Source organism: Eriocheir sinensis, chromosome 9 (assembly GCF_024679095.1).
Source record: "Eriocheir sinensis breed Jianghai 21 chromosome 9, ASM2467909v1, whole genome shotgun sequence".
Taxonomy (NCBI): domain Eukaryota; kingdom Metazoa; phylum Arthropoda; class Malacostraca; order Decapoda; family Varunidae; genus Eriocheir; species Eriocheir sinensis.
In genome coordinates, this window is record NC_066517.1 from 10623479 (window position 1) to 10636604 (window position 13126).

Sequence of the window (13126 nt, forward strand, 5' to 3'; positions counted from 1 at the left end):
TATGAAGGCATACTTCCAGCAGGAAGGAAAGGTAGATGTTGACAGGCAGAGGCGAAAGAGTTTGACCAAGCAGGGTGTCAGCACGGAGGCACAGTTTTTAAGGACAATAGGAGGCACTCCATCAGGTCCATAAGCCTTCTGAGAGTTGAGGCCAGAGAGGGCATAGAAAACACCGTTCTTAAGAATCTTAATAACAGGCATAAAGGAGTTAGAGGGGGGATGAGTAGGAGGAATATGCCCAGAATCGTCCAGAGTGGAGTTTTTAGAAAAAGTTTGAGAGAAGAGTTCAGCCTTAGAGACAGATGAGACGGCGGTGCTGCCGTCAGGGCTAAGGAGAGAAGGGAAAGATGAAGAAGTGAAGTTGGAGATGTTTTTGGCTAGATGCCAGAAGTCCCGGGAAGAATAAGAGTAAGCAAGGTTTTGGCATTTTCTATTGATGAAGGAGTTTTTGGTAAGTCGGAGAATAGATTTGGCACGATTCCGGGCAGAAATGTAAAAATCATGGTTAGCGGGAGTTCGAAGGCTGTGGTACCTTTTGTAAGCTGCCTCTCTATCTTTGAGAGCTCGAGAACAAGCGTGATTAAACAAAGGCTTTTTAGCATGAGGAGTAGAGAAAGTACGTGGAATGTATGCCTCCATTCCAGAGACAATCACCTCTGTGATGCGCTGAGCACACACAGAAGGGTCTCGCTCCTGGAAGCAATAATCATTCCACGGGAAATCGGAAAAGTACATCCTCAGGTCGTCCCACCGAGATGAAGCAAAATGCCAGAAGCATCGCCTCTCCGGTGGGTCCATAGGGTGTACTGAAGCGATAGGACAGGATACAGAAATGAGGTTGTGATCGGAGGAGCCCAACGGAGAGAACAGTTTGACAGAGTAAGCAGAAGGATTAGAGGTAAGGAAGAGGTCTAGTATGTTGGGCCGGTCTCCAAGACGGACGGGAATACGTGTAGGATGCTGAACCAACTGCTCTAGGTCATTGAGGAGAGCAAAGTTGTAGGCTTGTTCATCAGGCTGGTCAGTGAAAGAGGATGAAAGCCAAAGCTGGTGGTGAACATTGAAATCTTCTAGGATGGAGATTTCAGCGAAGGGAGAGTGGGTCAAGATGTGCTCCACTTTAGAGTTCAAGTAGTCAAAGAATTTTACATAGTTAATGGAATTAGGTGAGAGATAAACAGCACAGATGTATTTAGTAATGGAATGACAATGAAATCTTTGCCAGATGGTGGAAAATTCTGAAGAATCAAGGTCGTGGGCACGAGAGCAAGTGATGTCGTTGCTCACGTAGGCGGTTGAGTCATCTTCCTCCTCAAAAAACTCGTCCTCAGTTTCCATGGTAAAAATGTCCCCTTTTTCCTCGAGTTCCATTACCTCCTCGTTCTGCGGCTCGGTGTCGTGAGGCTGAGTGTCTTGGTGCTCGGTGTCTTGGTGCTCGGTGTCTTGGGGCTGAATGGCTGGGGGCTTTGTGGCTTTGGGCGAAGGGGTGTGCCTTGACCTCTTCGCCGCCTTGTTGGTGTCGTTCGGCATGGTGTAATAGCGGGTGAAATGCAGGCAGTAATTCAGGCAGGCAGGCAGGCAGCCGGTAGCAGCAGGCGGGCAGGGTAGCGGCGTGTGCCAAGCTGGTGGTGTGAGTGCGAGCGTACTGACTCGTGGGTCGCGCTGCTCGCGCGCCCACGGGTTTTTTTTATACCCTCCCGCTCGCTCGCTGCCGCCTCTTTTTCCGAGGCAGCGTCGCTACCATATGCTGGGCTCCCACTTTGGCGATTTCGAGCTGCGATGCTCTGCGATGGGTGAAATTTCCCAAATCGAGCGAGATGAGCATGAAGTGGAGCGACCCTGAGCGACAACCACCCCATAACGACCCACAACGACATAGCGAGTGAGGGTCGCACGCATACGCTCGCCTACACCGCAGACGAAAGCGACTGGCGAGGGGGCGTCGAGCGGGTGGCGCACGACTGTCTGACGATTACGAGGGACAATGCGCGTTCATGGGATTAAAATCGTGCGACTATAGCACCACATACGCGATGGCTGCTCGCCATGAACGATGGCCTGACGACCAGCGATCGACCGTCGATCGTTGAACGAACGACACCACAACGACGTGTAAGGGAGCGTCGTTGGGACTACGCAGGTAGGAGTGCCAGCATATAAAATGGGGCCATCCCACCTGCCCTGCACTTACGTCTGCAGCCTCCAGAGCGTCGCACCCACCATGAGTCTTCTGTACTACATCACGCCCACATTTATTAGGAGGGATCCAGAACTAGTGAGATGCATCATGGACTTTGAATACATACATACAATCACTATATACACCCTTGTGAAGAGGATGAGGAAGCATGAAAAGAAGCGGCCGAAGGAACGCGGTGTGGATTCGGCCATACCTGAGAAGTCGCAGCACCCATGGACACTATGTCAACCTCATGAGGGAGTTGGGACAAGAAGACCCAGAGCTGTTTGGGAACTTCCTCTGGGTGGACAAGGACCTGTTCAAGGAGATCGTGGAGCGGGTGCAGCCACATATCCAAAAAGAGAAGACCTTTATGAGGGACCCCCTGTATGTTGGCCTGCGCGTTGCAATTACCCTGAGGTACCTGGCTACTGGCAACAGCTACAATTGCTTGGGCTACGGCTTCCGTGTTGCACCCAACACCATCTGCAAAATTGTGGCAGAGACCTGCAGGGCCATCATTGCGGTGTATGGGGATGAGGTGATGAAGTTGCATGACACACCTGAAGGCTGGAAGGAGGTGGCCAGGGGTTTTGAGGAGCGGTGGCACTTGCCCCACGCCATCGGAGCCATCGACGGGAAACACATCCGGATTATGAATCCACCGCATGGGCGTCTGTGAGCTGGAGTACACGTCGTGGTAGTCGAGCGAACAATGGCGAGTACGCTTGCCGCGCTCAAATTTACATCGTGCGGTATGCTACGTTGCCGCCTCACCCGTCCCGAAAGCATCGTTGCCAAGCGCACGACGCTCAGCGTCGCTCGGCCAAGGGCGATAATCACGATTTCCATCGACCGACATCGCACCACAATTGTTGTACTACCCACGAGCCGCACCGCTGTCGCTCGATATCGGGCGATGTTGTCGTGCGATATAGGACATCGAGCAAAGTTCCCCGATTTCTTTTAACCTGCCAAATCAATCGCAGGTGTTCTGCGATGTCTTTCTCCACGGCGATGCTGTGCGATGCAGTCTAGTGATGTAGGCGATTGATCGAGCAGACGCCGTCCGAGTATGCCGATTCCAACATTTTTGATGGCGATTTGGGAAATTTAGCCCATCGCAGAATATCGCAGCCCGAAATCGCCAAAGTGGGAGCCCAGCAATACGCACGATGTACAAAGTCGCTCGCATATACGCGCGCATTCACCGCGACCCCTTGCGTTTGACGAGGGTATGCGAGCGTATACTGCGATGGTCTCTCGCTTAACCGTGCGAATAATCGTGCGATTTGGTCAATACTGCAGACTTCTGCGAACTTTTTTAATATTCCAAAACGTTCGCGCGACGGGCCGGCACCCGCGAGTCGCGCGAACTTCATCGCGCAACTATTGCGACTAATCGCGGAGACGTCGCTACGATGCCCAGCGTATATGCCGATTTCGGAAATTTTCAAAATCGCCAACCATCGCAGAGCGAAATCGCGTATGTGTGACGCCAGCAATAGGCTGCAAGCATTCCCTGTCGAAACTCGTCGGCGCTTCACCAGTACGCGAAGATTTAGAATAAGGTCAGTTGTTGGCTTACCAGACTTAAATGCAGACTGTTCAGGTCTCTGTCGCTTCAGCAGTTGACTGCGAATTCACATCAGCAATAGATGGGCAAGCACCTTGCCTAGCACACTGAGCACTGTAATACCACGGTAGTTGTTGCAGTCAAGGCCGTCCTCTTTCCCTTTCCAGATAGGAACGACCAGCCTCCTCTTCCAGTCAGGAAGAATGGTACCAGATTGCCATACGGCAGTCAAGACCGCATGCAACTCGCGGATCAAGGCCTCACCTCTAGCTTTGAGCAGTTCCGCACTGATGTTATGGATGCCAGGTGCCTTTCCACCCCTCAACTTTGCCACAGCCTCTCTGACCTCGTCGTCAAGAGAGGGTGGGGTTTCATCGATGGGTGGATTGGCATCCGCTACCTGCAATCCAGCAACTGAAAGTTGTTCACTTGGAAGGTCCGCCGTTTACAACTGCTAAAAGTATTCAGCCCAACGAGCCCTCTGCCCATCCATGTCCGACACGAGGCAGCCATCAGCTGTTCGAATAGCGCTCACATAAGAGGGAGACTGGGAGCGGAGCTTCTCCACGGCTCAGTAAGAAGGTTGGAGGTCATTCACATTTAAATGGCCCTCGACTTCCTCAGCAAGACCCTTGACATATCCCTCCTTGTCTCTCCTCAGGAGAGCTGTCGTCTTACGCGACAAAGCCTTATATTGGTCCCGATTTCCAGCAAGTCTGGCAGCGCGACTCTCCTCAATATCCTGCAGCGTTTCCGCCGAGACAAATCCACTCCTAGATCTCGGGCGCTCTCCATTGTACTCCTTGGCAGCTCGAAGAGTCTCACGTTTGAAGGTATCCCACAGTTCTACAGGGTTCTCAAGGGTGCTGAGCACATTGAACCGATTTGAGACTGTCACTGCATACTCCTGAGCACATGCCAGGTCTTTCAGCCTCTCGAGATGGAACACAGTATTGTTGCATCTCGAGATTCTTCTTGACCTGACATGAAGCTTGAATGTTGCAACAACAATCTTATGGTCAGTTGGAAAGAACTAAGCACTCTGGAAAATCCTGGAGTTCTGAAGGATCCTCCACCGAGTACTTACGAGGATGTGGTCAATCTCCTTAGCTACCCTTCCGGCATCGCTACCAAGTTCACCGGTGCAGCTTTTGGACTCTGGTACCAAGAACCCGCAATTCTGAACCTTCTGGATCTTGCAAAATTGAAGAGGAGAAAGCTGTTGATGTTCCTTGTACCAGAATCAAGGGGACAATAGTAGCATTGAAGTCGCTCAAAACAATGGGTGTGTCCCGGGGGGGGGGGGGGTACTGGTCTAATACGTAGTCGAGTTTGTAGTATAACATGTACTCTAAAGTTTCCCAGAGGCAGGGGTGGGCCATATATCAGACAGGATTGAGGCGTGTATGGCAAGCGAGGGATCGAACCCCATTGTCTTTCTCAGCTGTGGCGGAAACGACGTTTCCCGTGTGCCAAGCGAGGACCTTCTCCGGCGTTTTAGGGAATTGTTAGGTAGGATACGAGACGCTGGTGGGTCGCCAGTAGTGTGTGGCGTCCTGCCAAGGAGGGACGTTGGCGATGGCTGGCTGTCCAGGGCGATAGCAGTGAACAGCAGACTTGCTGAGCACTGCGAGCGCAATGGGTGGCTGTTCGTCGACAATCGGGACCTCTTCTTTGGCAACGACGCCCTCTACGCCCGTAACGGGATACACTTGACGTTCAAGGGTGTTGAGGCTCTCTCAGACTCCCTTGAGCGAGCACCTAGTACCCTGAGGGATTTTTTAGTATAGACGAGGGGGGGAGGAGTAATGGGAGAGGACATCTAGCTCATAATACAACCAGGCAGTTGAGAAGTAATTATAGGGGAGTAACAGAGGGCAGGCTAAGAATCTTCTATACTAAGAGCAGGAGCCTCAGAAACAAGATAGACTTACTAAGGGGTGAAGCTAATTCAGAAAATTTTGACATAATAGCGATCACTGAGACATGGATAGACACTGCCAATAGAAATTTTAGATTGGAATTTAAAATAACGGGTTATCAGATGTTTCACAAAGACAGAAGGGGAAGAAAGGGAGGTGGAGTTGCGCTTTATGTTAAAGACTCACTTAAATGTTTAGTTAACAATTCAGTCAAAACTAACATGGATTCAGAATCAGTTTGGGTGGACAAAGGGAAAGAAAAACTAACTCTAGGAGTTCTGTGCAAGCCACCCAACCTTAACAGGCAGGACACGAGTATATTACTACAGGAGTGGCAGGGCGAGTAGGAGTAAAAATGTCTGCGTAATGGGGGACTTTAATTATAGGAATGTAGACTGGGAAGACCTTGTGGGTGACCTGGAAGCCGAGGATTTTCTTGAAGTCATACAAGATAATTTCCTTAATTAAGCAGGTAGTTACTGAGCCTACCAGAGGAGATAACATATTAGACTTAGTCCTAACTAATAATGGAAACTTGCTACGTGAGTTGAAGGTGGGCGGAGAGTTAGGAAATAGTGACCACAGAACGGTTCGTTTTAGCTTAGACTGGGTGGTGTCCCGCGAACCAAACCCAGTGTTAGTGTCAGATTTTAGAAGAGCAAATTACGAGGGGCTTCGAAGACATTTTGAAGGGGTAAACTGGGATAATTTAGGGATTCATGAGGGCCAGAACTGTGGGTTGGAGAGCCAGGAGAACCAGGTAGAAATGTCTTACAATAATTTAGTTAGAATAATAGTAGAGGGGCAAGGACAGCATATACCACAGCGAACACTTAGAAAAGAAAACAATGACCCTAAGTGGAAGACTCGTGGACTAAAACACGAGATAGGGTTAAAGAAGGGAATTTATCAGAAAATAAAGAATGGTGAAACACAGCTCAGGGGCCGGTATGTCGAACTATCTAGATCAGTGAAGAAAAATACCAGGATAGCAAAAAGGAACTATGAGATCAAAGTAGCAAATGAGGCTAAATGTAATCCTAAGGGCTTCTTTCAGATGTATTGAACAAAAACAAAGGGATAGGTGTTTGGAAGATTGTCGAGTTGATAGGTGGAGAAATTAGATTTTTGAGGCATTGAAGGACACAAGGTTCCTCTTACCCCAATCGGAAATGATAGCAAGGTCTGAGGTTAAGCGTCCTGCAGCCTCCAGTCTGGAGTCTTGTAATTCCCGTTGAGAAGGTCTTCTGTTGAAAGAAGTTGAATAATGCAGAGTGCAGTCGTCAGCGTATGAATGGATAAGACAGTTTGTTATAGAAAGAAGATCATTGATAAATAACAGGAAGAGAGTGGGTGAAAACACAGAGCCCTGTGGAACACCACTGTTGATAGGTTTAGGGGAAGAACAGTGACCGTCTACCACAGCGGAGATAGAACGGCCGAAAAGGAAGCTGGAGATAAAGGAACAGAGAGAAGGATAGAAACCGTAAGAGGGCAGTTTAGAAAGTAAAGACTTGTGCCAGACTCTATCGAAAGCTTTCGATATGTTTAGCGCAACTGAGAAAGTTTCACCGAAACGGCTAAAAGAGGATGACCAAGAGTCAGTTAAGAGAGCAAGAAGATCGCCAGTAGAACGTCCCTTGCGGAACCCATGCTGGTGATCAGATAGAAGGTCAGAAGTGGAAAAGTGCTTTTGAATCTTCCGGTTAAGGATTGATTCAAAAGCTTTAGATAGACAGGAAAGTAAAGCTATAGGACGGTAGTTTGAAGAAGGTCATAGAAGTGGCTGCTGTATGGTGCTTCCAGCAGGAAAGCGAGGCAGGCAGGGATAGGTGAGACGAAAGAGAGGCAGGGCACAGGCAGTGAGGCGCACGAGGAGCAGTTTTAAGGACAATAGAGGCCCTCCCTCCCTCAAGCTCAGCTCTGAGAGTTGAGGCCAGAGAGGGCATAGAAAACATCGTTCTTAAGAATCTTAATAAAAGGCATGAAGGAGTCAGAGGGGGGATGAGTAGGAGGAATATGCCCAGAATCGTCCAGAGTGGAGTTTTTACAGAAAGTTTGAGATAAAAAGCATGATCTAAAAGAGGTCCAGAAACGGTCGCCGGATGATGATTGGACGTCAGGGAGGGAAGCGTGGGGTCGTGAGGGTTAGCGCGAAAAAGTATTCCATGCTAGACTTCCACGACAAGAGTCGGAAATGGTCTGGACCAGCGGTCATTTCCGGTTCATTAATTTAAAAACAAGTTCGACCGCCTCTTCCTTCAACTTCATATTCACTCAAGTCGCAATGCAATGGCTCGGTGACATAAATTTCAAATGATATTACTTGGGTTTCAGGACAGCCTACCTAGTTTGAACCATAGGGTCTGTGTGGTCGGAATATTTATATAAATCTATGTGAATCTCTCTCTCTCTCTCTCTCTCTCTCTCTCTCTCTGTCATGCTGGGGAAGAAAAAGATAGCCTTGCACCTGTTACCTTCTCATGCAGATAGCGGCATTCAAAAGAAAGATGAAGAGAACATCTTGTGTATCAAGGAGAGCCACTCGAAAACTAATAACGGCATGTGTGTATATTGAGAGAGAGAGAGAGAGAGAGAGAGAGAGAGAGAGAGAGAGAGAGAGAGAGAGAGAGAGAGAGAGAGAGAGAAAATAAGTATTTCTTACCTTGTCTGGTAGGATGTCAGCCTCAAGAAAAGCTGTGGAGGAGAAAATATTGTTAGTCACTTGGATGTTAAAACCATTTGTCCCTTCTTTTTAGTGCCTCATGAGTAATGCTAACGACAGTAGTTAAGCTACGACAGGCTTATCAATCTATAGAGGTGCATGCTGAAATGGCTCGTTACCTCGCACACTCTGTACACCAAACCGAAGGTTCCTCCGTACAAGTCTCCTTTCTGGCCCCAATCCCATCCCAAATATACCTAATGACAGGATACATTGACTTGTTCAAGCCACGAACTCTATAAGCGTTCCTGTGGCATCCTCCAATCGGCATTGTATCACAAACCCTATAAACACATAGGTGATCTTGGGGCGAAAGCGCAACGATCCTGGTTCGTTCTGGTATCGTTGGAAATTGGTGCACTTTAGCCCAAGATCAACAGAATATACCAAGTCTTCCCACGCGCAGATAATGACGTCAACAGCAGCAAGGTCAAGGACCACCTAGTCTGGACCATGGGGTCTGTGTGGTCTGATTTTCTATGTAAATCTATGTAAATCTCTCTCTCTCTCTCTCTCTCTCTCTCTCTCTCAGAGAGAGAGAGAGAGAGGGAGAGAGAGAATGTGCGTGCGTGCGTGCGTGCGTGTGTGTGTGTGTGTGTGTGTGTGTGTGTGTGTGATGGGTGGGATCAGGACGGCAGAACAGATGTCAAGGCCGCACCCAGTTCCTGGGCCTAAGGATTAACGAGTGAGGGAAAGGGCGCGGTAAATACCCGGTCAGGAGTCGTTCATTCGTCCAGTAATTGAGCAGCATCCGTTTAGGAATCGGGCAGTATTCTTGATTATCGTTTTGCTGCTGGGCACTAGTCGGGCAGGAATCGTCTTATGAAAAAACGTTAAATTCAAATCTCAAGATTGATCGTCGTCGATCGTTGGGGAACCGGGCAGCTGTCGGGCAGGCATCATTGTGGTTGTGCAGCTTCCGTTCAGCATTCGGGCAATACTTGTGCAAGCGTCGGTCCAAAATTTTCCACGCAAGGGGATGGGCCAAATTCCACCAATTTCCAACGATAGCAGAACGAACCAGGATGATTGCGCTTTCGTCCCAAGACTGCCTATGTGTGAATAGGGTTTTACGGCCGTAGCATTCATTTCCCCCATCCCCATTCCCTTCCCTTCCTTTTCCCTCGGCCATGAACCGCAGCATTAAACGTCCCCGCGTAGTTAGGGTTGTTTTATGCTATCCCGTGAGGGAGCGGACGGGATCGAAGAAGACATTGACTCCGTGGAGTGAGAAGCAGCAGGACATCTTCAGCTTCCTCTTCGTATATTTCATAAATAAATACAGTTTTCTATTTGTTGTTATAGAAGGAAATGTTTTTTTTTTTTCTTTTTACAGTAGAGGAAGCAGTTCAAGGGCTAAAAAAAAAAATAATAATGAAAAAAAGCCCGCTACTCACTGCTCCTACAAAGAGTCAAGAGGAGTGGCCGAAAGATAGGTCAATTTCGGGAGGAGAGGTGTCCTGATACCCTCCTCTTGAAGGAGTTCAAGTCGTAGTCAAGAGGAAATACAGATGAAGGAAGATTGTTCCAGAGTTTACCGCATGAGGGATGAAAGAGTGAAAATGCTGGTTAACTCGTGCGTAAGGGATTTGGACAGTAAAAGGATGAGTTTGAGTAGAAAGTCGTGTGTGGCGAGGCCGCTGGAGGGGGAAAGGCATGCAGATAGCAAGTTCAGAAGAGCAGTCAGCGTGAAAATATCCATAGAAGATAGAAAGAGAGGCAACATGGCGGCTGAATTTAAGAGGTATCATTATATTTTTGACTGACATATCGCAGACTTTGCTGAAATGAATACATTTTTTTCTAGTTTGTAAAGACGTTGGTGTTCCCATTTGATTGTAAACATACAGCAGCACCATAGAGATATAAGGGGTGGAGGCGACATCAGCCCCTGACCAGTGAAGCCGCCCAACTGTCATTTCGTGTATTTGTATGTTAAATTATCGATGCAAAAGACTGAGTTGTTTTTTGTATACATACACATTCAAATATATTATTGAAAAATAAGCTTGAAAGTCTATCGCAACAGTTTATTTTGCACATATTCATAAACTAGAAATCCGCAGGTGCCACATCCATCAAAATTTCCGCTTTGTTGGTGGACAGATGAAATGAAACCCTTTTTTATATACACTTTATTCTATGAAGTTTCATATTGTGCAAGAAGTAATTTTTTCCTGAAGATTCATTTGTCCTCAAAAGTGGCAGAAAACGGCAGATTGCTGACTAAATATGGTATATTTATGGCAACACTTAACATATACAATAAAAAGGGCATTAAATTTTGTTTGAAGCCCCGTTCACACTGTGCCGACTCTGGGCCACGACAACCCAGCGACTTCTGCATTTGACAAGTCGGCTCCCACGCTCCAAGAATTTTTTGGCGTCTCGGTGTCGGCTACCATGATTGCCGACTGTCTGGGACATTCGGCCAACTGGTTGGCAGAATGTCTGCGACATGCTGCCAACTAGTCTCAAGACGAGTCTCAACGGTCATTTTTTTTTAAATGGCGCCATGTCTACGACAACCACGAATCTGCCGACCGATTGGCCCACAGTCGCAGACGGTCTTGACGACAGTCTTGACGACAGTCTTCCAGATTGTCTGTCAACTGGTTGGCTGCCTAGCTGGCCGACAGTTGCCAAGGAGTTGGCCGACGGTCTTCCTGGCGGTTTTCGCGACTGTCTTGGCGACTGCCTTGGCGGCGGCGGAATCGCTCTGTATTCGAGAATGAAATGTATCGTTCCGTTTTGAACCAATACGGAACGGCATTTTTTCCGTACGGTATTTTGTTATCTGAATGATCAAGCAGATAAAATTCAGTATCTTAAAATTGTAGTGAGCGCATTTTTCGGTTAATCACAAGACCAGCCGGTAAAATTTGTCAAAGGTTCGTCCTAAAATACGTGTAAAATATGCGACGTAACGTCCCTCCCCTCTCCCTTTTGCCTCTACCAGCAGCGTGCTGTTTCACTCATTGCATGCTCGGAGAAATTTTAGGGTTCCCACACGATGTTGTTAATGACACTTTGTGTCATTACCTGTAAAGATGATGTCGTAATAGGTCGTTGCACTTGAAGTCTAATTTCCAGAAACTCAAATATAACGCTGACACATGACTTACTGAATATAAATGCTTCTTACATAAAATAAAGTGTAAAAACTGTATGTATATACCTATATACTATAAATAACAACGCCATGAAAGCCATATAAAAGAAACTGTTGCGAAAAAATTACGAGAAAAATATAAATTATTCAGATGTGAGATAAAAAATAAAATACTTCTATTCAGTCACTCACATGATTTTTCGTCGAATGCAATGGATCCATGGTTACTTGGTGCAGCCTGTAAATAAACAATAATTATAATTATAATAATGGTAATAGCATTTATAATAATAATAATAATAATAATAATAATAATAATAATAATAATAATAATAGTAATAATAATAATAATGATAATGATAATAATTTCAATAAAAATAATAATAATATTAATATTAGTAATAATTATTATTACTATTATTCTAATAGTAGTAATGACAACTTTTGGAGATATGTCTTAGCGAGACTTCCACGAGATTGACTCTCACACACAAAAATTATGGAACTGCAAGAAATACGCTTCCCTATTTTGTGTATCTTAGGTGTCGGGAAGACAGACTTTTAAACAAATAATATTTTCACTCTTCCAACTTGACATGCTGGAATGTCTTAAAATAACTGCGGAGAGAGCAATGTTCGCAGACCACATTGCTCAAGTACCATTATTCCGTTGTTGTTTTTTCTTATCATTTTGGCACTATTCTTAGCAGAGTCCTTACCTCAAATGATTTTAAAATTGACTATATTAGCTAACCACTTCGTTTCTTTGCCGCTTGAGGCTAAGTCCATTTTAACCACGTCGGATCACGCGCACTGAGGAGGAACTTGTGTGTAAAGTCAGATAGCTTTAGTAACAGAGAATATATTACAAAAGGAGCACTCAGACATTTATGATAACTAACGAAAAAGGGAAAGAAAAGTGGACTCATTAGTATAATACGTTCCATCACCTCCCCACACCTTCCACCACGCCCCCACACCTTCCACCACACCTCCACACCTTCCATCACACCCCCACACCTTCCATCACACCCCCACACCTTCCATCACACCCCCACACCTTCCATCACACCTCCACACCTTCCATCACACCCCCACACCTTCCACCACACCTCCACACCTTCCATCACACCCCCACACCTTCCATCACACCCCCACACCTTCCACCACACCTCCACACCTTCCATCACCCCCACACCTTCCATCACACCCCACACCTTCCATCACCACCCCCCACCTTCCACCACACCCCACACCATTCATCACCCCACACCTTCCATCACACCCCACACCTTCCATCACACCCCCACCTTCCATCACACCCACCTTCCATCACACACCCCCACCTTCCATCACACCCCCACACCTTCCATCACACCCCCACACCCTCCATCACACCCCCACACCTTCCATCACCTCCCCACACCTTCCATCACACCCCCACACCTTCCATCACACCCCCACACCTTCCATCACACCCCCACACCTTCCATCACACCCCCACACCTTCCATCACACCCCCACACCTTCCATCACACCCCCCCACCTTCCATCACACCCCACACCCATCACACCCCACACCTTCCATCACACCCCACACCTTCCACCACAC

The 13126-nt window shown here is 47.3% G+C and overlaps 1 protein-coding gene across 1 annotated transcript in view; it reads right to left on the reverse strand.

Annotated features, from left to right (window-relative positions):
* The window catches only part of LOC126995912 (astacin-like metalloprotease toxin 5), a 119946-nt gene extending 108197 nt beyond the window's left edge, over positions 1 to 11749 (reverse strand). Inside the window, exons 1-2 of the mRNA XM_050855805.1 lie at positions 11707 to 11749; positions 8343 to 8374 (exon numbers count right to left, since the gene is read on the reverse strand). The gene's annotated coding sequence lies outside the window, so the exon portion shown is untranslated. The remainder of the gene's footprint in view (positions 1 to 8342; positions 8375 to 11706) is intronic.
* Positions 11750 to 13126: the final 1377 nt, after the last annotated feature.